Genomic DNA, 21,798 nt, shown 5'->3' with positions numbered 1-21,798 from the left:
CCGCCTCTCAGACCCCTCTCTGCCTTTCAGACCCTCTCGGCCTCTCAAACCCCTCTCTGCCTCTCAGACCCTCTCCGCCTCTCAGACCCCTCTCTGCCTCTCAGACCCTCTCGGCCTCTCAGACCCTCTCGGCCTCTCAGACCCTCTGTGCCTCTCAGACCCCTCTCTGCCTCTCAGACCCCTCTCTGCCTCTCAGACCCTCTCTGCCTCTCAGACCCTCTCGGCCTCTCAGACCCTCTTGGCCTCTCAGACCCTCTCTGCCTCTCAGACCCCTCTCTGCCTCTCTCTCCCCTATGCTTCTCCGCCTCTCAGACCCCTCTCTGCCTCTCAGACCCTCTCCGCCTTTCAGACCCTCTCGGCCTTTCAGACCCCTCTCTGCCTCTCAGACCCCTCTCTGCCTCTCAGACCCCTCTCCGCCTCTCAGACCCCTCTCTGCCTCTCAGACCCCTCTCTGCCTCTCAGACCCCTCTCTGCCTCTCAGACCCCTCTCTGCCTCTCAGACCCCTCTCTGCCTCTCAGACCCCTCTCCGCCTCTCAGACCCTCTCTGCCTCTCAGACCCTCTCGGCCTCTCAGACCCCTCTCTGCCTCTCAGACCCCTCTCTGCCTCTCAGACCCTCTCGGCCTCTCAGACCCCTCTCTGCCTCTCACTAACTCGGAGACAGTTCTTACCTCACACTCACGCCTCACAGATGGTACTGCTGGACCATCTCTCACTTCCAGCCTTCACCAACTGAAACAAAAAGAAGATCTCTGTGAATTCTGGGATCTGTGTCCGAGACGAGTCTCAAAGTATGGTACACCATTGCTGATGGGGTATCAAACAAAGCAGAGGAATTATAAGAAAGGGTTAGTGACAAAAAAACTGATATAAATGTAATAGTGGGAACTAAAATATGATCTCAGATGCGATATTTCCAGGGGGGGGGGGGATTACCAAGTAATAAAAAAGAAAACAGATACAAAGGGGTGGGGGGGGGGGGGGAATAGTACTCCTAAGTTTGTTTGAAGAACTAGATGATTGAAATACCAATGTATACACAGGTTCACAATACACAATGTATACAAAGGTTCACAATACAATGTATACACAGGTTCACAATATACAATGTATACGCACAATACCAATGAATACAATGTATACACAGCAAAGTTTGAGGAACTAGATGATTGAAATACCAATGTATATACACAGGTTCCCCTCGGACATTTGACAGATGTGGAAAGATAAGAGTTCATGTTAATTTACAATCCCCTGGCAAACAGCAAACTACCCCAGACAGGAGTACAATGACAACAACAAACCATGTAGAGACCAATTGCAGAGAGCAACAACAGCACCAGCAACAGCAGCAGCAGCAGCAGCAGCAACAGCAGCAGCAACAGCAGCAGCAGCAGCAGCAGCAGCAGCAGCAGCAGCAGCAGCAGTAGCAGCAGCAGCAGCAGCAGCAGCAGCAGCAGCAGCAGCAGCAGCAGCAGCAGCAGCAGCAGCAGCAGCAGCAGCAGCAGCAGCACATGGCGAGATCGACTGAGAATCAAGTACTGCCATGGCGGGGAAGAAAGGTGGGGAGAAGAGAGAGAACTATCAGGGGGAAAGCGCCAAGTCATTACGACTATATAGCACTTGGAAGGGGTCAGGATAAGGATTTGGGATGGGACGGGGAGGTGAGGAATGGTGCCCAACCACTTGTGGACGGTCGGGGATTGAACGCCGACCTGCATGAAGCGAGACCGTCGCTCTACCGGGGAGCAAACGTAGTGGAAGTTATTGAAAAGAACAACTTGACACAACATGATGACACAAGATAAAGGGGGAGGAGATACACCAAACCTGCTCGACCTGGAGCCGGTCGGCCGAGTGGACAGCACGCTGGACTTGTGATCCTGTGGTCCCAGGTTCGATCCCTGGCGCCGGCGAGAAACAATGGGCAGAGTTTCTTTCACCTATGCCCCTGTTACCTAGCAGTAAAATAGGTACCTGGGTGTTAGTCAGCTGTCACGGGCTGCTTCCTGGGGGATGGAGGCCTGGTCAAAGACCGGGCCGCGGGGACACTAAAGCCCCGAAATCATCTCAAGATAACCTCAAGATAGACCTGATCTTCACTCAAAATGAGGAAGACAGAGAATTTGGATCATGACATATTACTAAGAGACAGTGATCATTGCATCATAGTCTGAGTATATGATCGAACTTACAACTAAGACCATGATATGGGACCAAGGAAAGGAGAACTGACTTTATAACTGGGTGATAAGGGTGTGTCTGGGAATTGTACAGTGGGAGGAAGAACCCGGAGAAAAGTACAGGAAATAATAAAGTCAAATGGAAAAGCACAGTAGCTGAAGAGTGTTTCATATAAACATTAAGAGAACAAAGATTAGAGATAATATAACAACCAATGGTTCAATAGACAGTGACATGGAGCAAAAATGAAAAGCAGAAGGAAATGGTGGAAATATAGAAGACCAAGAACAAAACAAAGCAGGAATAGAAGTAACAGACCTAGGAACAAATACATAAATATAAGAAGAATACAGGAAAGAAACCAAGAAAATTACATTGCTTATAAAGCCAAGAAACAACCAAAACACTACCATAGTTATATCTGAAGAAAAATGGCAGTGGACGATCAAGTGACAAGATTACGAAAAATGGGAAGGAAATGTACAGAAAGTGATAAGGAAATATGCAAGGGCCTAAAAGTCAGTCTCGCTGGAGTAGTCTGAACCAAGCGTGAGCAGCTCCAGTGTTAGATGGGAGATAAATCTAGATGTGAGAGTTAATATAGTTGATACCTGGTTGATGGGGTTCTGGGAGTTCTTCTACTCCCCAAGCCCGGCCCGGGGCCAGGCTTGACTTGTAAGAGTTTGGTCCACCAGGCTGTTGCTTGGCGCGGCCCGCAGGGCCACATACCCACCACAGCCCGGTTGGTCCAGAACTTCTTTTAGAAAAAAAGTCTAGTTTTCTCTTGAAGATGTCCACGGTTGTTCCGGCAATATTTCTTATAGTCGCTGGGAGGACGTTGAACAACCGCGGACCTCTGATGTTTATACAGTGTTCTCTGATTGTGTCTATGGCACCTCTGCTCTTCACTGGTTCTATTCTGCGTTTTCTTCCATGTCGTTCACTCCAGTACGTTGTTATTTTACTGTGTAGATTAGGAACGTGGCCCTCCAGTATTTTCCATGTGTACAGTATATTATTTGGTTTCTCTCTCGTCTCCTTTCTAGAGAGTACATTTCTAGAGCTTTGAGACTTATCCCAATAATTTAGGTGTTTTATCGCGTCTATGCGTGCCGTATATGTTCTCTGTACTCCCTCTATTTCAGCAATCTCTCCTGCTGTGAAGGGGGAAGTGAGTACTGAGCAGTACTCGAGACGGGACACCACAAGTGATAAATATTGAGTGATAAATACAACAGAGGAAGAAAAGGAACAGCTAGCAACACTAGATGAGACTAAACTCATTGGACCAGACAACATATCACCGGGATGTTGAAAGATGCAGCACATGCCTTCTTGAGGTTATCTTCAGATGATTTCGGGGCTTTAGTGTCCCCGCGGCCCGGTCCGCGACCAGGCCTCCACCTCCAGGAAGCAGCCCGTGACAGCTGACTAACACCCAGGTACCTATTTACTGCTAGGTAACAGGGGCATAGGATGAAAGAAACTCTGCCCATTGTTTCTCGCCGGCGCCTGGGATCGAACCCAGGACCACAGGATCACAAGTCCAGCGTGCTGTCCGCTCGGCCGACCGGCTCCGCTATGGTGTCGTCATATGGGTCATATGGAGCACCATGACAAAGTAACAAGAATAAGGCAGGAGAGAGAGGGTTGGCCAGATGGCATATTTCTGGCATAGCATAAAGCGTTTGATACAATGCGTCACAAGTTAATGCGGAAAAGCATTAACATGGGTACGAAATTCAGACTGAACTTGGGTATGAAGTTCAGCTGACAACAACAGACTGAACAGGCGGGGTACCTCAAGGATCGATCCTGGGACCCAGATTATTTCTCATTTATATAAATATATCGATGCTTGCACATGATGCAAAATTAATGAGAAGAGTTGTGACAGATGAGGACTGTCATGTTCCCCAGGATGACTTAAACAAGCTGCGTAATTGGTCCGAAGAATGGCTACGTGAGTTCAACACCAACAAGTGTAAGGTCATCGTAACATATGACAGGAGACCAAAAGGACAGTACACAATGAAAGGAAACTACTTTCCTGTAACGACTAGAGAAAAATACCTGGACGTAAAAATAACACCAAACCTAACTCCCAAGGCTCATATAAATAGAATACCAGCACCAGCACACTATACACTACCAACAGTCACAATATTACTCGGGAATTTAAATAAGGAGGCATTTAAATCGCTGTACGCCACCTACTTGAGACCAGTTTTGGAGTATGCAGCCTCACCATGGAGCCCCTATCTAAGGGGCTCCATGATGAGGCGTTTCCCCTATCTAAAGGGTTTCTCCTATCTAAAGAAACACACAAGAAAACTCAACCATTTTCAGAAGTTTGCAACAAGGCTCGTCCCGGAATTGCAAGGAATAGGGCATGAAGAGACTGAATGAACTAAACCTGACGACGCTAGAAGAGAGTGGTAGGACATGATCGAGACATAAAATACTTAGGGAGATTGACAGAGTGGAAATAGAGGAAATGTTTACAATGAATTCCAATTGTACAAAAGAACAGGATGGAAGCTTGACGCTCAAAATGAGCCATAGAGATGTTAAACAGATTTAATTTGGTGTAAGAGTTGTGGGAAAATGGAATGAACTAAATTAGCAAGTTGTGGATGAGGTAACGAAAATAAGGCAAGACAAAGAGAGATGGAATTGCATATTTCTAAACTGCCTAAAAGCCTTTGATACAGTACCACACAAGGCACTTGTGCGGTACAAGTGCCACACTGATTACCACGTGGGATACCTTGAGGTTACCTCGAGGGGATTAATACAAACTTGAGACACAAGCGGAAGTAGGCGGAAACGCACTGTCATGGGTAAGGAATTGACAGACAGGTGTCAGAGTGACAGTGAGGGGCGAGGAGTGGGACTGGCGTAGAGTAACAAGCGGGGTGCCTCAAGGATCGGTGCTGGGATCCATTCTATTCCTCATTTATGTAAATGACTTGACTGCAGGAGTTGAGTCTTTATATGCCAATTTTGCAGATGAAGCAAAACTAACGAGGAGGGTGGAGACACATGAGGATATAAGATTCTCCAGGATGACTTGAACATCGTGCAGAGATGGTCCGAGAAATGGCTGCTGGAGTTAAACAGTAACAAGTGCAAGGTGATGGAAATGTGGAGAGGAGCCAGGAGACCAAAAGGCCAATATACGATGAAGGGAAACTACCTCCCCATAACATCTAGAGAAAAGGACCTGGGAGTGGACATACACACCAAACCTAACTCTAAAGGCTCATACAAGTAGAATAACATCAGCCGCATACTCTACTCTGGCAAAAGTCAGAACATCCTTCAGAAACTTGAATCAGGAGGCTTTTAGATCACTGCCACGTTGTTGGAACCATGTGTATTGGCATTTGCCTTTCTATAGGATAATTTCAGCAACGTGGAGAGGGGGGACCTGCTGCATGGGTAACAGCTTCTCCTTCATATCTACCTACCCAGGCTTTGTGCCCTGTCAGAGCGCAACTTCATAGTCTTCCGAGACTGAAGGATGCCTACTACTAGATCACTGTATACCGCCTGTGTGAGGCCAGTCTAAAAGTACCCCGCACCATCCTGGAGCCCCCATCTAAATAAAACACAAGCTGAAAAAGGTGCAGACGTTTGCAACGAGACTGGTCCCAGAGCTGCGAGGGATGAGGTACGAAGAGAGACTGAACAAAACCTAACAACGTTAGAAATAAGTAGGGAGAGAGGGGGGGGGACACGATACCGACGTATAAAATACTTAAAGGGCTTGACAAGGTGGAGAGAGAGATTGGTAATGTTTACAATGGATAATAGAACAAGGGGGGGACGGATGGAAGCTTGAGACTCAGTTGTGTGTCATAGAGATGTGTCATAGTCATAGATGTGTCATAGACGTGTCTTAGAGATGTTGGAAAGTTTTCCTTTAGCGTGTGGGTAGTGAGTAAATAGAATGACCTAAAGGAGCAGGTTGTAGAGGCTACCTCCATTCATAACTTTAACAACAGGTATGATAGAGAAATAGGTCAGGCGTCATTGCATGAGACAACGAATAGCTAGAAAAGCAGGGTCCAAGAGCTAGAGCTCGTTCCTGCAGGCACAAATACGGGAGCCCCGAAATCATCTCAAGATATGGTTGAGTGACAGTTGAGAGGCGGAACCAAAGAGCCGAAGATCGACCCCCGAATGCACAACTAGGTGAATACATACACACACACACACGACCCTTCCTACTCACCACACACACACACACACGACCCTTCCTACTCACCACACACACACACACGACCCTTCCTACTCACCACACACACACACACACACACACACAACCCTTCCTACTCACCACACACACACACACACACAACCCTTCCTACTCACCCCACACACACACACAACCCTTCCTACTCACCACACACACACACACACACACACACACACAACCCTTCCTACTCACCACACACACACACACACACACACACACGACCCTTCCTACTCACCACACACACACACACCACACACAATATCCATCCCTGGCCCTCTCGTTCACTCACCACTACTCTCCATCTTGTAAGCATCATACAACACTAATGAGAACAGAGCTCCGTCTCACTGGGCAAGGAGTAGCGTCCAGGTATTCCCAGAATCTCCTATCGCCCCCCTCCCCCCTCCCCCCCTCCTTCGCCAGAATCCTTGCCCATCCCCCCTCCAACACTCAGTCAAATTCTCCCTGTCAAATATCCTGGAAGTTATTAAACAGTACTTTCTCCTGTACGTATTCCCCACAGCGAGACAGTGTTGCCTAAGGGATTGAACCTAATAGGGATTAGGGGATCAATCTAAGGGATTGAAAGTAGCAATCCCTTACTTACAACTTCGGAGACTGTCAATGGTTTAGTTCCTGGGAAGCGTCCGCCAGCTGGCCGAGGCAGAACTCTGTAATATTTACAAGTTTCCAGAAGCCTCAAGGTTTCCGCTTACGGTAATATTAGTGTGTAATTGTAAGTGGCGCATAATGTTCACAGATTATACCTTCTCATTACACTGCAGAGGCATCAGCAATGACAGAGGCAGGGGTGTGTGACAGGTGTGGGTGGTGTGACAGGTGTGGGTGGTGTGACAGGTGTGGGTGGTGTGACAGGTGTGGGTGGTGTGTGACAGGTGTGGGTGGTGTGACAGGTGTGGGTGGTGTGTGACAGGTGTGGGTGGTGTGACAGGTGTGGGGTGTGTGACAGGTGTGGGGTGGTGTGACAGGTGGGGTATGTGGGATGACTTTTAGAGGCTTGTGATGTTGAAACGAGGTGTGGGCCCGCGGGTCTGACTTAACTCAAGGTATTGCGTAAGCGCATGATGTTTACCCTGGGGGGGGGGGGGGGGGGGTAGCCCAGGGTGTGGCCGGGATGAAGGGCCTGGAAACATGTGGCCTGGAAGGATGTGACCCAGAAAGGTATAAGCGTATAATAAACTATCCGACTCTTCACCCTCACCACCCTCCCCCCAGGACAACATACCGAGACAAAACACAACCGTTGCTCACTCAACAACAAGGAATAAAGCTTTGTAAAATCCACCGCTTGCAGTGTTGTTTGGTTTCTGGTTTGTCTTGGCCCGCGCTCCGTATGTTGGGGTGGTGTGTGTGTGTGTGTGTGTGTGTGTGTGTGTGTGTGTGTGTGTGTGTGTGTGTGTGTGTGTGTGTGTGTGTGTGGCTGTGTACTCACCTAGTTGTGTCTGCAGGATCGAGCATTGACTCTTGGATCCCGGACGTGTGTGTGTGTGTGTGTGTGTGTGTGTGTGTGTGTGTGTGTGTGTGTGTGTGTGTGTGTGTGTGTGTGTGTGTGTATGGCTGTGTGTGTGTGTATGGCTGTGTGTGTGGTTATTTATTCTTATTTGTCATTGTCTATGTAATTTTGTAACTGTTTAGTGTACTTTATGGATGCTGTACTTGTGCCTCTGTCTTTGGCCTGTGAGGCCCACTGTTTTATTTATTTATTTTACTTATATATATATATATATATATATATATATATATATATATATATATATATATATATATATATATATATATATATATATATATATATATATATGCAAACAAGCCTGAATGGTCCCCAGGACTATATACAACTGAAAACTCACACCCCAGAAGTGACTCGAACCCATACTCCCACAACTGGTATGTACAGGGACGCCTTAATCCGCTTGACCATCACGACCGGACATAAGGAAGTGATAGCCGAGGCTATATGAACCACTTCCCCGCCGGCACTCGGATGGTAATCTTGGGCATAGCATTTTATCAAATCACCTCATTCTTTGGGGCACACGTGAGGAACACAAATGCAAACAAGCCTGAATGGTCCCCAGGACTATATACAACTGAAAACTCACACCCCAGAAGTGACTCGAACCCATACTCCCACAACTGGTATGTACAGGGACGCCTTAATCCGCTTGACCATCACGACCGGACATAAGGAAGTGATAGCCGAGGCTATATGAACCACTTCCCCGCCGGCACTCGGATGGTAATCTTGGGCATAGCATTTTATCAAATCACCTCATTCTTTGGGGCACACGTGAGAAACACAAATGCAAACAAGCCTGAATGGTCGTGATGGCCAAGCGGATTAAGGCGTCCCTGTACATACCAGTTGTGGGAGTATGGGTTCGAGTCACTTCTGGGGTGTGAGTTTTCAGTTGTATATAGTCCTGGGGACCATTCAGGCTTGTTTGCATTTGTGTTCCTCACGTGTGCCCCAAAGAATGAGGTGATTTGATAAAATGCTATGCCCAAGATTACCATCCGAGTGCCGGCGGGGAAGTGGTTCATATAGCCTCGGCTATCACTTCCTTATGTCCGGTCGTGATGGTCAAGCGGATTAAGGCGTCCCTGTACATACCAGTTGTGGGAGTATGGGTTCGAGTCACTTCTGGGGTGTGAGTTTTCAGTTGTATATAGTCCTGGGGACCATTCAGGCTTGTTTGCATTTGTGTTCCTCACGTGTGCCCCAAAGAATGAGGTGATTTGATAAAATGCTATGCCCAAGATTACCATCCGAGTGCCGGCGGGGAAGTGGTTCATATAGCCTCGGCTATCACTTCCTTATGTCCGGTCGTGATGGTCAAGCGGATTAAGGCGTCCCTGTACATACCAGTTGTGGGAGTATGGGTTCGAGTCACTTCTGGGGTGTGAGTTTTCAGTTGTATATAGTCCTGGGGACCATTCAGGCTTGTTTGCATTTGTGTTCCTCACGTGTGCCCCAAAGAATGAGGTGATTTGATAAAATGCTATGCCCAAGATTACCATCCGAGTGCCGGCGGGGAAGTGGTTCATATAGCCTCGGCTATCACTTCCTTATGTCCGGTCGTGATGGTCAAGCGGATTAAGGCGTCCCTGTACATACCAGTTGTGGGAGTATGGGTTCGAGTCACTTCTGGGGTGTGAGTTTTCAGTTGTATATAGTCCTGGGGACCATTCAGGCTTGTTTGCATTTGTGTTCCTCACGTGTGCCCCAAAGAATGAGGTGATTTGATAAAATGCTATGCCCAAGATTACCATCCGAGTGCCGGCGGGGAAGTGGTTCATATAGCCTCGGCTATCACTTCCTTATGTCCGGTCGTGATGGTCAAGCGGATTAAGGCGTCCCTGTACATACCAGTTGTGGGAGTATGGGTTCGAGTCACTTCTGGGGTGTGAGTTTTCAGTTGTATATAGTCCTGGGGACCATTCAGGCTTGTTTGCATTTGTGTTCCTCACGTGTGCCCCAAAGAATGAGGTGATTTGATAAAATGCTATGCCCAAGATTACCATCCGAGTGCCGGCGGGGAAGTGGTTCATATAGCCTCGGCTATCACTTCCTTATGTCCGGTCGTGATGGTCAAGCGGATTAAGGCGTCCCTGTACATACCAGTTGTGGGAGTATGGGTTCGAGTCACTTCTGGGGTGTGAGTTTTCAGTTGTATATAGTCCTGGGGACCATTCAGGCTTGTTTGCATTTGTGTTCCTCACGTGTGCCCCAAAGAATGAGGTGATTTGATAAAATGCTATGCCCAAGATTACCATCCGAGTGCCGGCGGGGAAGTGGTTCATATAGCCTCGGCTATCACTTCCTTATGTCCGGTCGTGATGGTCAAGCGGATTAAGGCGTCCCTGTACATACCAGTTGTGGGAGTATGGGTTCGAGTCACTTCTGGGGTGTGAGTTTTCAGTTGTATATAGTCCTGGGGACCATTCAGGCTTGTTTGCATTTGTGTTCCTCACGTGTGCCCCAAAGAATGAGGTGATTTGATAAAATGCTATGCCCAAGATTACCATCCGAGTGCCGGCGGGGAAGTGGTTCATATAGCCTCGGCTATCACTTCCTTATGTCCGGTCGTGATGGTCAAGCGGATTAAGGCGTCCCTGTACATACCAGTTGTGGGAGTATGGGTTCGAGTCACTTCTGGGGTGTGAGTTTTCAGTTATATATATATATATATATATATATATATATATATATATATATATATATATATATATATATATATATATATATATATATATACAAGAAGGTACATTGGGATTGAGGATACATAGCTTAGTAATTACAATCTTGTAAAGCCACTAGTACGCGCAGCCTGTACTTATGTTAATGTCCTGTTATGGACCTGTACATGACGTGATGGGCTGGTTATGTGTGTGTTGGCTACATGTGTGTTTCTGCCCTTCCAGTTATGGCTGTGGGTCTGTTTTATCTTATTTATTGTTTATACTGCTTGTGTTTTCTCTGTTATGTTCTGTGTTATGAGTCCCGAGCCTGTTTCGGGGTTACCTGTTTTTTTGCTTGTATCATGTATGCTTCCCGTTTGGCCGGTGTGTGTGTGTGTGTGTGTGTGTGTGTGTGTGTGTGTGTGTGTGTGTGTGTGTGTGTGTGTGTGTGTGTGTGTGTGTGTGTGTGTGTGGCTGTATGGTGTGGTTGTGTGTGTGTGTGGCTGTGGGGTGTGGTTGTGTTTTTTTTATGTTTTTCATTGTATTTGTAATTCTGTATTTATTTTGTGTCATTCTGGTTGTTCTGTATTTTTGCCTTTGGCCTATTACTTTGTGTCCTGTTGTGAGCCTCTGTATGGGGTGGGGAGCTGGTTATGTATGTGTGTGTGTGTGTTGGCTTTATGTGTTCTTGCCCTTCCTGTTGTGCGTGGGGGGGGGGGGAATGCTGTATGTTATGTATAGTTTATATTGCTTATGTATTCTTTCTGTTATGTTATGTCTGTGTTACATGTCTCCTGTCTGTTTCCGCGCTACGTGACTCTTGCTTGTATCATGTTTGCTTTACTTTTGGCTATTTGTCTGTATGTTAAGTCTGTTTTCATGTTTTTTTTTGCTTTTGTAATGTTTCTCCTGTATGCACACCTGCATGTATTCCTGTATTGTTTCTTCCACTGTTGCCTGTTTGTCAATTGGTATTTATTTTATAAACAAAAACAAAAACTTGCAATGCACCGTAATTAGTAGTTTAAAACATTGCAATACGCCGTATTTAATAGTTTAAAACATTGCAATACGCCGTATTTAATAGTTTAAAACATTGCAATACGCCGTATTTAATAGTTTAAAACATTGCAATACGCCGTATTTAATAGTTTAAAACATTGCAATACGCCGTATTTATAGTTTAAAACATTGCAATACGCCGTATTTAATAGTTTAAAACATTGCAATACGCCGTATTTAATAGTTTAAAACATTGCAATACGCCGTATTTAATAGTTTAAAACATTGCAATACGCCGTATTTAATAGTTTAAAACATTGCAATACGCCGTAATTAGTAGTTTAAAACATTGCAATACGCCGTAATTAACAGTAGCCGTTAACACAGTACGAGTTAACCTGAGTGGTAATTAGGCCAGAACGCGTATTGCGATAACTGGAAGACGACCACCAGAGACCGTACGACCCTCGCACACATCACGTCTGACATAATAGTCAGGAGGAACTGCAACTATGAGCTGAGCACACAGGGCCAAGTGGCCTCCACGACGATAATCAATACTATTAGCATTATGCTACAGAACCCCCCAACCCCCCACCCCACTCCCTCAACCCCCACCCCACTCCCCCAACCCCCACCCCACTCCCTCAACCCCCACCCCTTTCCCCCAACCTCCCCCTCTACCTACAGCTATACATAACACACTGAGGCCGCCCACATAACACGCTGAGGCCGCCCACATAACACGCTGAGGCCGCCCACATAACACGCTGAGGCCGCCCACATAACACACTGAGGCCGCCCACATAACACACTGAGGCCGCCCACATAACACGCTGAGGCCGCCCACATAACACGCTGAGGCCGCCCACATAACACACTGAGGCCGCCCACATAACACACTGAGGCCGCCCACATAACACGCTGAGGCCGCCCACATAACACGCTGAGGCCGCCCACATAACACACTGAGGCCTTACCTTATAGGAGGACGGGGTCTTGAGGGAGGTGACACGACCTTAAGAGGACGGGGTCTTGAGGGAGGTGACACGACCTTAAGAGGACGGGGTCTTGAAGGAGCTGACACGACCTTAAGAGGACGGGGTCTTGAAGGAGCTGACACGACCTTAAGAGGACGGGGTCTTGAAGGAGCTGACACGACCTTAAGAGGACGGGGTCTTGAAGGAGCTGACACGACCTTAAGAGGACGGGGTCTTGAAGGAGCTGACACGACCTTAAGAGGACGGGGTCTTGAAGGAGCTGACACGACCTTAAGAGGACGGGGTCTTGAGGGAGGTGACACGACCTTAAGAGGACGGGGTCTTGAGGGAGGTGACACGACCTTAAGAGGACGAGGTCTTGAGGGAGGTGACACGACCTTAAGAGGACGGGGTCTTGAGGGAGGTGACACGACCTTAAGAGGACGGGGTCTTGAGGGAGCTGACACGTAAACAATTACGAGTCGGGTTCCCCGAGCCACGTTTCTCTGCGTGTTCACCTTAAGACATCCACGAAGATAAACTCTTACACGACGCCCTCCAACACCCGCTCCCGCTTACTCCTCCTCCTACACAATTTAGATTTTTGTGGTGTCCTGATAAGGAAGGTTCCTAATGGCCGAGATTAACTTAGTCATGCTACTGTGCGTACTCGAGAGAATTCCCGCCTGCGCTCAAGGGAGTACAGATTTATACAAGAGTTACATTAGAGTTGTTACATTCTTGTACAGCCACTAGTACGCGTAGCGTTTCGGGCAGGTCCCTGGAATACGATCCCCTGCCGCGAAGAATCGTTTTTTCATCCAAGTACACATTTTACTGTTGAGTTAAACAGAGGCTACAGTTAAGGAATTGCGCCCAGTAAATCCTCCCCGGACAGGATACGAACCCATGACATAGCGCTCGCGGAACGCCAGGCGAGTGTCTTACCACTACACCACGGAGACTGTATAAATACTGTATACAGTATTTATACTGTATACAGTATTAATACAGTATAAATACTATACAGTATTTAGGCTCTTTAGTCGGTCCCAATAGTTTAGATGTTTTACTGAGTGGATTCTAGCAGTAAAGGATCTCTGCACGCTCTCCAGGTCATCAATTTCTCCAGCTTTGAAACGGGCTGTCATTGTGCAGCAGTACTCCACTCTAGAGAGCACTAGCGTTTTGAAAAGTATCATCATCGGTATAGCATCTCTAGTGTGAAAGGTTCTTGTTATCCAACCTGTCATTTTTCTTGCAGTTGTGACGGCTACTTTATTGTGTTCTTTAAAGGTAAGGTCTTCCGATGCAAGATTGAACCTGTGAAGAGCAGAGGTGCCATAGGCACAATCAGAGAGCACTGTATAAACATCAGGGGTCCGCGGTTGTTCAACGTCCTCCCAGCGAGCATAAGAAATATTGCCGGAACAACCGTGGACATCTTCAAGAGAAAACTGGACGATTTTCTAAGAGAAGTTCCGGATCAGCCGGGCTGTGGTGGGTGCGTGGCCCTGCGGGCCGCTCCAAGCAACAGCCTGGTGGACCAAACTCTCACAAGTCGAGCCTGGCCTCGGGCCGGGCTTGGGGAGTAGAAGAACTCCCAGAACCCCATCAACCAGGTATCAACCAGGAGTACACCCAGATCCTTTACATTGCCTTTTCGTTCTATGTTATAATTTGACTCAGTTTTGTACGTGGTTTCCGGTTTTTATATTTTCATTTTTTCCATAGCGCATGAGCTGGAACTTTTCTTCGTTAAATACCATATTATTTTCTGTAGCCCATAGAAAGACCTGATCTACATCTGACTGGAGGTTCGCCGTGTCCTCTATGTTGCCAACTCTCATGAAGATCCTAGTGTCATCTGCAAAGGATGATACAGTGCTATAGGTTGTGTTCTGGTCTATGTCCGATATGAGGATGAGAAAAAGTACTGGAGCAAGCACAGTACCCTGGGGGACTGAGCTCTTCATGGTTGATGGACCGGATTTTATTTTGTTGACTATTACACATTGGGTTCTGTTAGTCAGGAAATTGTAGATCCATCTGCCTATTTTTCCGGTAATTCCTTTTAAACGCATTTTATGTGCAATAGCACCATGGTCACATACCTGCTTGATACCTGGTTGATGGGGTTCTGGGAGTTCTTCTACTCCCCAAGCCCGGCCCGAGGCCAGGCTTGACTTGTGAGAGTTTGGTCCACCAGGCTGTTGCTTGGAGCGGCCCGCAGGCCCACATCACATATTCACTACAACCTGGTTGGTCCGGCACTTTTTGCAAGAAATTATCTAAGTGCCTCTTTAATACATCCACCTTTGTTCCAACAATATTTCCAATGCTGTAAGGGTGTTGAACAGCTGTGGACATCTGATGTTTATACAGTGTTTTCTGATTGTGCCTATGGCACCTCTGCTCTTCACTGGTTCTATTCTGCATTTCCCTCCGTACCTTTCGCTCCAGTATGTTGTTATTCTACGTGCAAATTTGGAACCTGGCCCTTCAGTATCTTCCATGTATTTAATACCTTTCTCGTCTCCTTTCTAGAGAGTAAATTTTGAACTGAAAATTTGATTCCTAATCACTCTTTCAAAACTTTTATTTTCTGTAAGAACTTATAGTATACCTGGTCAATCAAACTATTCGTGCTTGTCGCCCACAGTATAGAACCTGTGAGGTGGAGCCACACGTCCCATCAGAGAGCACTGTCTCAACATCAGAGGTCTACGACTGTTCAATATCCTTACAGCAAGCATTAGAAATATTGTCGGAGCAAAGGTGGACTTCTTCAAGAAGCAATCAGATTAGTTCCTGCAAGAAGTGCCGGACCAACCGGGTTGTAGTGGATATGTGGGCCTGCGGGCCGCTACAAGCAACAGCCTGTTGGACCAAATTATCACAAGTGGCCGGGTTCTGGGAGTAGAAGAACTCTCAGACCCTCTTCAGGCTATATCCAGGTAAGTGTAACGCCATAGATGGCAGTTTATATTTATAAGGAATATATGGGTGTTATAGCTGGAGTTACTGGAGGGAGATGAGTGGCTGTGAGGCGAGGCTGACTTACAAGTCCACGAGGACCCTGGGGTCCCCAGCCCGGGGCCCCCCCAGCCCAGGGCCCCCAGCCCAGGGCCACCAGCCCGGGGCCCTCAGCCCGGGGCCCCCAGCCCGGGGCCCCCCAGCCCGGGGCTCTTACCTCACCATGGACAACGGTTAAATAAAATATTAACTAACAAAGCAAGCAGCAGCCGTTGGTAAACAGTAGCACCTGATCACATTTATCTCAAATAAGAGCGTTTTCTCTTGCCATCACGACGTCTACCGAAATAGACTCTGAACCTGTCTTATAAAGAGAGAGAGGGAGAGAGGGAGGGGGGGGGGAGCTGTGATGTAAATCCTCTTTCTTTCCTCCAGGGGCCTCGGATCCCTCTTGTGTGTGTGTGGGGGGGGGGGGGGGGGGGTCAACACCCTTTTTTGTCTTTAATAGTTGATAATTGTGTTGTTTTGTGGGTGAGGGTGCGGGGCTGCGCACACTGTGGAGCGTGCGGGGCTGCGCACACTGTGGAGCGTGCGGGGCTGCGCACACTGTGGAGCGTGCGGGGCTGCGCATACAACCCAGAGAGCGGACAACCTAGAGAGTGGACAACCTAGAGAGTGGACAACCAGAGAGAGGACAACCCAGAGAGCGGACAGCAACAACATATGATGCAACGTGTGGCAACACATGGCGCAGCAACACACATGGCGTAGCAACACATGGCGCAGCAACACATGGCGCAGCAACACACATGGCGCAGCAACACACATGGCGCAGCAACACATGGCGCAGCAACACACATGGCGCAGCAACACATGGCGCAGCAACACATGGCGCAGCAACACACATGGCGCAGCAACACACATGGCGCAGCAACACACATGGCGCAGCAACACATGGCGCAGCAACACATGGCGCAGCAACACACATGGCGCAGCAACACACATGGCGCAGCAACACATGGCGCAGCAACACACATGGCGCAGCAACACACATGGCGCAGCAACACACATGGCGAAGCAACACCATAACATATACTTAGCCATCCGCACCAAGGTCAGCCCACAACACACCGCCCGCCCCAGCCCCACCACACCCACCACGGGTGCCACCACACCCACCACGGGTGCCACCACACCCACCACGGGTGCCACCACGGGTGCCAACACACCCACCACGGGTGCCAACACACCCACCACGGGTGCCACCACACCCACCAAGGGTGCCAACACACCCACCACGGGTGCCACCACACCCACCAAGGGTGTCACCACACCCACCACGGGTGCCACCACACCCACCAAGAGTGCCACCACACCCACCAAGAGTGCCACCACACCCACCAAGGGTGCCAACACACCCACCACGGGTGCCACCACACCCACCAAGGGTGCCACCACACCCACCAAGGGTGCCACCACACCCACCAAGGGTGCCACCACACCCACCAAGGGTGCCACCACACCCACCACGGGTGCCACCACACCCACCACGGGTGCCACCACACCCACCAAGGGTGCCACCACACCCACCAAGGGTGCCAACACACCCACCAAGGGTGCCACCACACCCACAAAGGGTGCCACCACACCCACCAAGGGTGCCACCACAACCACCACGGGTGCCACCACACCCACCAAGGGTGCCACCACACCCACCACGGGTGCCACCACACCCACCAAGGGTGCCACCACACCCACCACGGGTGCCACCACACCCACCACGGGTGCCACCACACCCACCACGGGTGCCAACATGTGTCGGGCGCCGCTGTGAAATACACACAGCAGAATGAACACATATTCTGGGAGCGTGAGAGGCCACTAACCTCAACCTCTCCCCTGCTCCTCTACCCCCGACCCCTAACCCCCTCCACATACATCCATCCCTGGTTGATACCTGGTTGATACCTGGTTGATACCTGGTTGATGGGATTCTGGAAGTTCTTCTACTCCCCAAGCCCGGCCCGAGGCCAGGCTTGACTTGTGAGAGTTTGGTCCACCAGGCTGTTGCTTGGAGTGGCCCACAGGCCCACATACCCACCACAGCCCGGTTGGTCCGGCACTCCTTGGAGGAATAAATCTAGTTTCCTCTTGAAGATGTCCACGGTTGTTCCTGCAATATTTCTTATGCTCGCTGGGAGGACGTTGAACAACCGCGGACCTCTGATGTTTATACAGTGTTCTCTGATTGTGCCTATGGCACCTCTGCTCTTCACTGGTTCTATTATGCATTTTCTTCCATATCGTTCACTCCAGTACGTTGTTATTTTACTGTGTAGATTTGGTACTTGGCCCTCCAGTATCTTCCAGGTGTATATTATTTGATATCTCTCTCGTCTTCTTTCTAGTGAGTACATTTGGAGGGCTTTGAGACGATCCCAATAATTTAGGTGCTTTATTGCGTCTATGCGTGCCGTATATGTTCTCTGTATTCCCTCTATTTCAGCAATCTCTCCTGCTCTGAAGGGGGAAGTGAGTACTGAGCAGTACTCAAGACGGGACAACACAAGTGACTTGAAGAGTACAACCATTGTGATGGGATCCCTGGATTTGAAAGTTCTCGTAATCCATCCTATCATTTTTCTGGCTGTCGCAATATTTGCTTGGTTATGCTCCTTAAACGTTAGGTCGTCCGCCCCTTACCCCATCCCCCCATACAACATCAACCGAAGATTGAGAGGCGGGGGCCAGAGAGCTGAAACTCAACTCGACCGTAAGTACAAGTTGACACAGACATTTCCCCCATCCCGTCTGAGCCATCTATCCGGCCGGCGAGGATAGGGGGGACATGATATATATTAATATTATCTTCACCATCCCTACTGAGACATTGCCAGCAGCCACCCTTCTTAGTCCTTCCTGGACGCCACAAGGTGTACAGGTGATGGTGGTGACAGCAGTACTCGTGGTTATCTTGAGGTTATCTTGAGATGATTTCGGGGTTTAGTGTCCCCGCGGCCCGATCCTCGACCAGGCCTCCACCCCCAGGAAGCAGCCCGTGACAGCTGACTAACACCCAGGTACCTATTTTACTGCTAGGTAACAGGGGCATAGGGTGAAAGAAACTCTGCCCATCGTTTCTCGCCGGCGCCTGGGATCGAACCCAGGACCACAGGATCACAAGTCCAGCGTGCTGTCCGCTCGGCCGACCGGCTCCCTCAGGTGGTGATGACAGCAGTAGAGGTGGTGATGACAGCAGTAGAGGTGGTGGTGATGGCTGCACTTACTTCTCTATTACACACTTCCGTACAAGAAGAGCGGGACTAACCGGGATGTAGTGGATATACATGCGGGCGTGCGGGCGTGCGGGCGTGCGGGCGTGTGGGCGTGCGGGCGTGCGGGCGTACGGGAGTACGGGCGTGCGGGCGTGCGGCGCCAACCAACAGTCAGCTCTACTATATAATCAGAGGTCAAGTCCTCTCTTAATATATACGATCCTACCTCCCCCCCATGTTACCTATATACTTGTATATAGATTATATTCCTGTACCGAGACCTCACTCTCCACTAACGCCCCCAGTGTGGGGTGTCTACGGTGACGGGGGCCGCGGTACACGGGGCTTACCTGTGGCGAATTTCGCGAGGTCTTGTAATCTAAAAGTCCCAGGTGTTAGAATTAAAATATTTGAGACAGGTGTGAGGGTTAGTGAGGGCCAGCTCCTCTAACCTGCATCTATTAACAAGGTGAACCTCCCCCCACACACGGCCAGGTGAACCTCCCCCCACACACACGGCCAGGTGAACCTCCCCCCACACACGGCCAGGTGAACCTCCCCCCACACACGGCCAGGTGAACCTCCCCCCACACACGGCCAGGTGAACCGCCTTACACCAGGTGTAGGAACCGGTCAGGTGCCGGAACCGGTTAGGCTTGTACTAGGTGTTTGAACCGGTTAGTCCTGGGACCAGGGGCGGGGACCTAGTTAGTCCTGGGACTAGGGGCGGGGACCTAGTTAGGCCTGGGACCAGGGGGCGGGGACCTAGTTAGGCCTGGGACCAGGGGCGGGGACCTAGTTAGTCCTGGGACTAGGGGCGGGGACCTAGTTAGGCCTGGGACCAGGGGGCGGGGACCTAGTTAGGCCTGGGACCAGGGGCGGGGACCTAGTTAGTCCTGGGACTAGGGGCGGGGACCTAGTTAGTCCTGGGACTAGGGGCGGGGACCTAGTTAGGCCTGGGACCAGGGGGCGGGGACCTAGTTAGGCCTGGGACCAGGGGCGGGGACCTAGTTAGTCCTGGGACTAGGGGCGGGGACCTAGTTAGGCCTGGGACCAGGGGGCGGGGACCTAGTTAGGCCTGGGACCAGGGGCGGGGACCTAGTTAGTCCTGGGACTAGGGGCGGGGACCTAGTTAGGCCTGGGACCAGGGGGCGGGGACCTAGTTAGGCCTGGGACTAGGGGCGGGGACCTAGTTAGTCCTGGGACCAGGGGCGGGGACCTAGTTAGTCCTGGGACCAGGGGCGGGGACCTAGTTAGTCCTGGGACCAGGGGCGGGGACCTAGTTAGTCCTGGGACCAGGGGCGGGGACCTAGTTAGTCCTGGGACCAGGGGCGGGGACCTAGTTAGTCCTGGGACCAGGAGCGGGGACCTAGTTAGTCCTGGGACCAGGGGCGGGGACCTAGTTAGGCCTGGGACCAGGGGCGGGGACCTAGTTAGGCCTGGGACCAGGGGCGGGGACCTAGTTAGGCCTGGGACCAGGGGCGGGGACCTAGTTAGTCCTGGGACCAGGGGCGGGGACCTAGTTAGTCCTGGGACCAGGGGCGGGGACCTAGTTAGTCCTGGGACCAGGGGCGGGGACCTAGTTAGTCCTGGGACCAGGGGCGGGGACCTAGTTAGTCCTGGGACCAGGGGCGGGGACCTAGTTAGGCCTGGGACCAGGGGCGGGGACCTAGTTAGGCCTGGGACTAGGTGCCGGGACCTAGTTAGGCCTGGGACCAGGTGCGGGGACCTAGTTAGTCCTGGGACCAGGGGCGGGGACCTAGTTAGGCCTGGGACCAGGGGCGGGGACCTAGTTAGGCCTGGGACCAGGGGCGGGGACCTAGTTAGGCCTGGGACCAGGGGCGGGGACCTAGTTAGGCCTGGGACCAGGGGCGGGGACCTAGTTAGTCCTGGGACCAGGGGCGGGGACCTAGTTAGTCCTGGGACCAGGGGCGGGGACCTAGTTAGTCCTGGGACCAGGGGCGGGGACCTAGTTAGGCCTGGGACCAGGGGCGGGGACCTAGTTAGGCCTGGGACCAGGGGCGGGGACCTAGTTAGGCCTGGGACCAGGGGCGGGGACCTAGTTAGTCCTGGGACCAGGGGCGGGGACCTAGTTAGTCCTGAGACCAGGGGCGGGGACCTAGTTAGTCCTGGGACCAGGGGCGGGGACCTAGTTAGGCCTGGGACCAGGGGCGGGGACCTAGTTAGGCCTGGGACCAGGGGCGGGGACCTAGTTAGTCCTGGGACCAGGGGCGGGGACCTAGTTAGGCCTGGGACCAGGGGCGGGGACCTAGTTAGGCCTGGGACCAGGGGCGGGGACCTAGTTAGGCCTGGGACCAGGTGCGGGGACCTAGTTAGGCCTGGGACTAGGTGCCGGGACCTTGTCATTTATAACTATTCCGAAAACATTTCCCAATAACTCCCACCATTCTGAGTATATCAGTTCTATGAACACAGGCACAAGCCAGCCAGCCCAATATATATACTTAGAATAACTTACATATTCATGATAACAATTCACAGAAACGAGTAAAGTTAGTGTACCGCGTCTACCTACCTAACTTGTGTAGCTTCTGGGGATCAATTGCCTCGCGGCCCGGTCTCTGACCAGGCCTCCCGGTTGGTCATCTGGTCAACTAGTGGAGTGAAGACTTGACCTACATTTTGAGACGAGTTGAGAGACGCTATCATGGCAACTAACCAACTCTGTGTTGGAGTTACCGGATCAACCTGACTGTGATGATTATGGTTACCTTGAGGTGCCTCCGGGGCTCAGCGTCCCCGCGGCCCGGTCGTCGACCAGGCCTCCTGGTTGCTGGACTGGTCAACCAGGCTGTTGGACGCGGCTGCTCGCAGCCTGACGTATGAGTCACAGCCTGGTTGATCAGGTATCTTCGGTGGCCTACGGGATAACACTAACACCATCACAGAGCAAA

The 21,798-nt window shown here is 50.5% G+C and overlaps 1 protein-coding gene across 3 annotated transcripts in view; it reads right to left on the bottom strand.

The window, feature by feature from the left end:
• LOC123755876 (serine/arginine repetitive matrix protein 2) overlaps nucleotides 1–21,798 on the bottom strand; it is a 270,322-nt gene that overhangs the window by 140,099 nt on the left and 108,425 nt on the right. For 2 of the 3 annotated variants that reach the window (XM_069300127.1, XM_069300126.1), the window contains exon 3: nucleotides 671–731. The exons of the other annotated variant lie outside the window; for it this stretch is intronic. The gene's annotated coding sequence lies outside the window, so the exon portion shown is untranslated. The remainder of the gene's footprint in view (nucleotides 1–670; nucleotides 732–21,798) is intronic. 3 annotated transcript variants of the gene reach the window in all.

Source organism: Procambarus clarkii, chromosome 43, assembly GCF_040958095.1.
Source record: "Procambarus clarkii isolate CNS0578487 chromosome 43, FALCON_Pclarkii_2.0, whole genome shotgun sequence".
Taxonomy (NCBI): Eukaryota; Metazoa; Arthropoda; class Malacostraca; order Decapoda; family Cambaridae; genus Procambarus; species Procambarus clarkii.
This window is presented reverse-complemented; position numbering and strand designations above follow the sequence as displayed.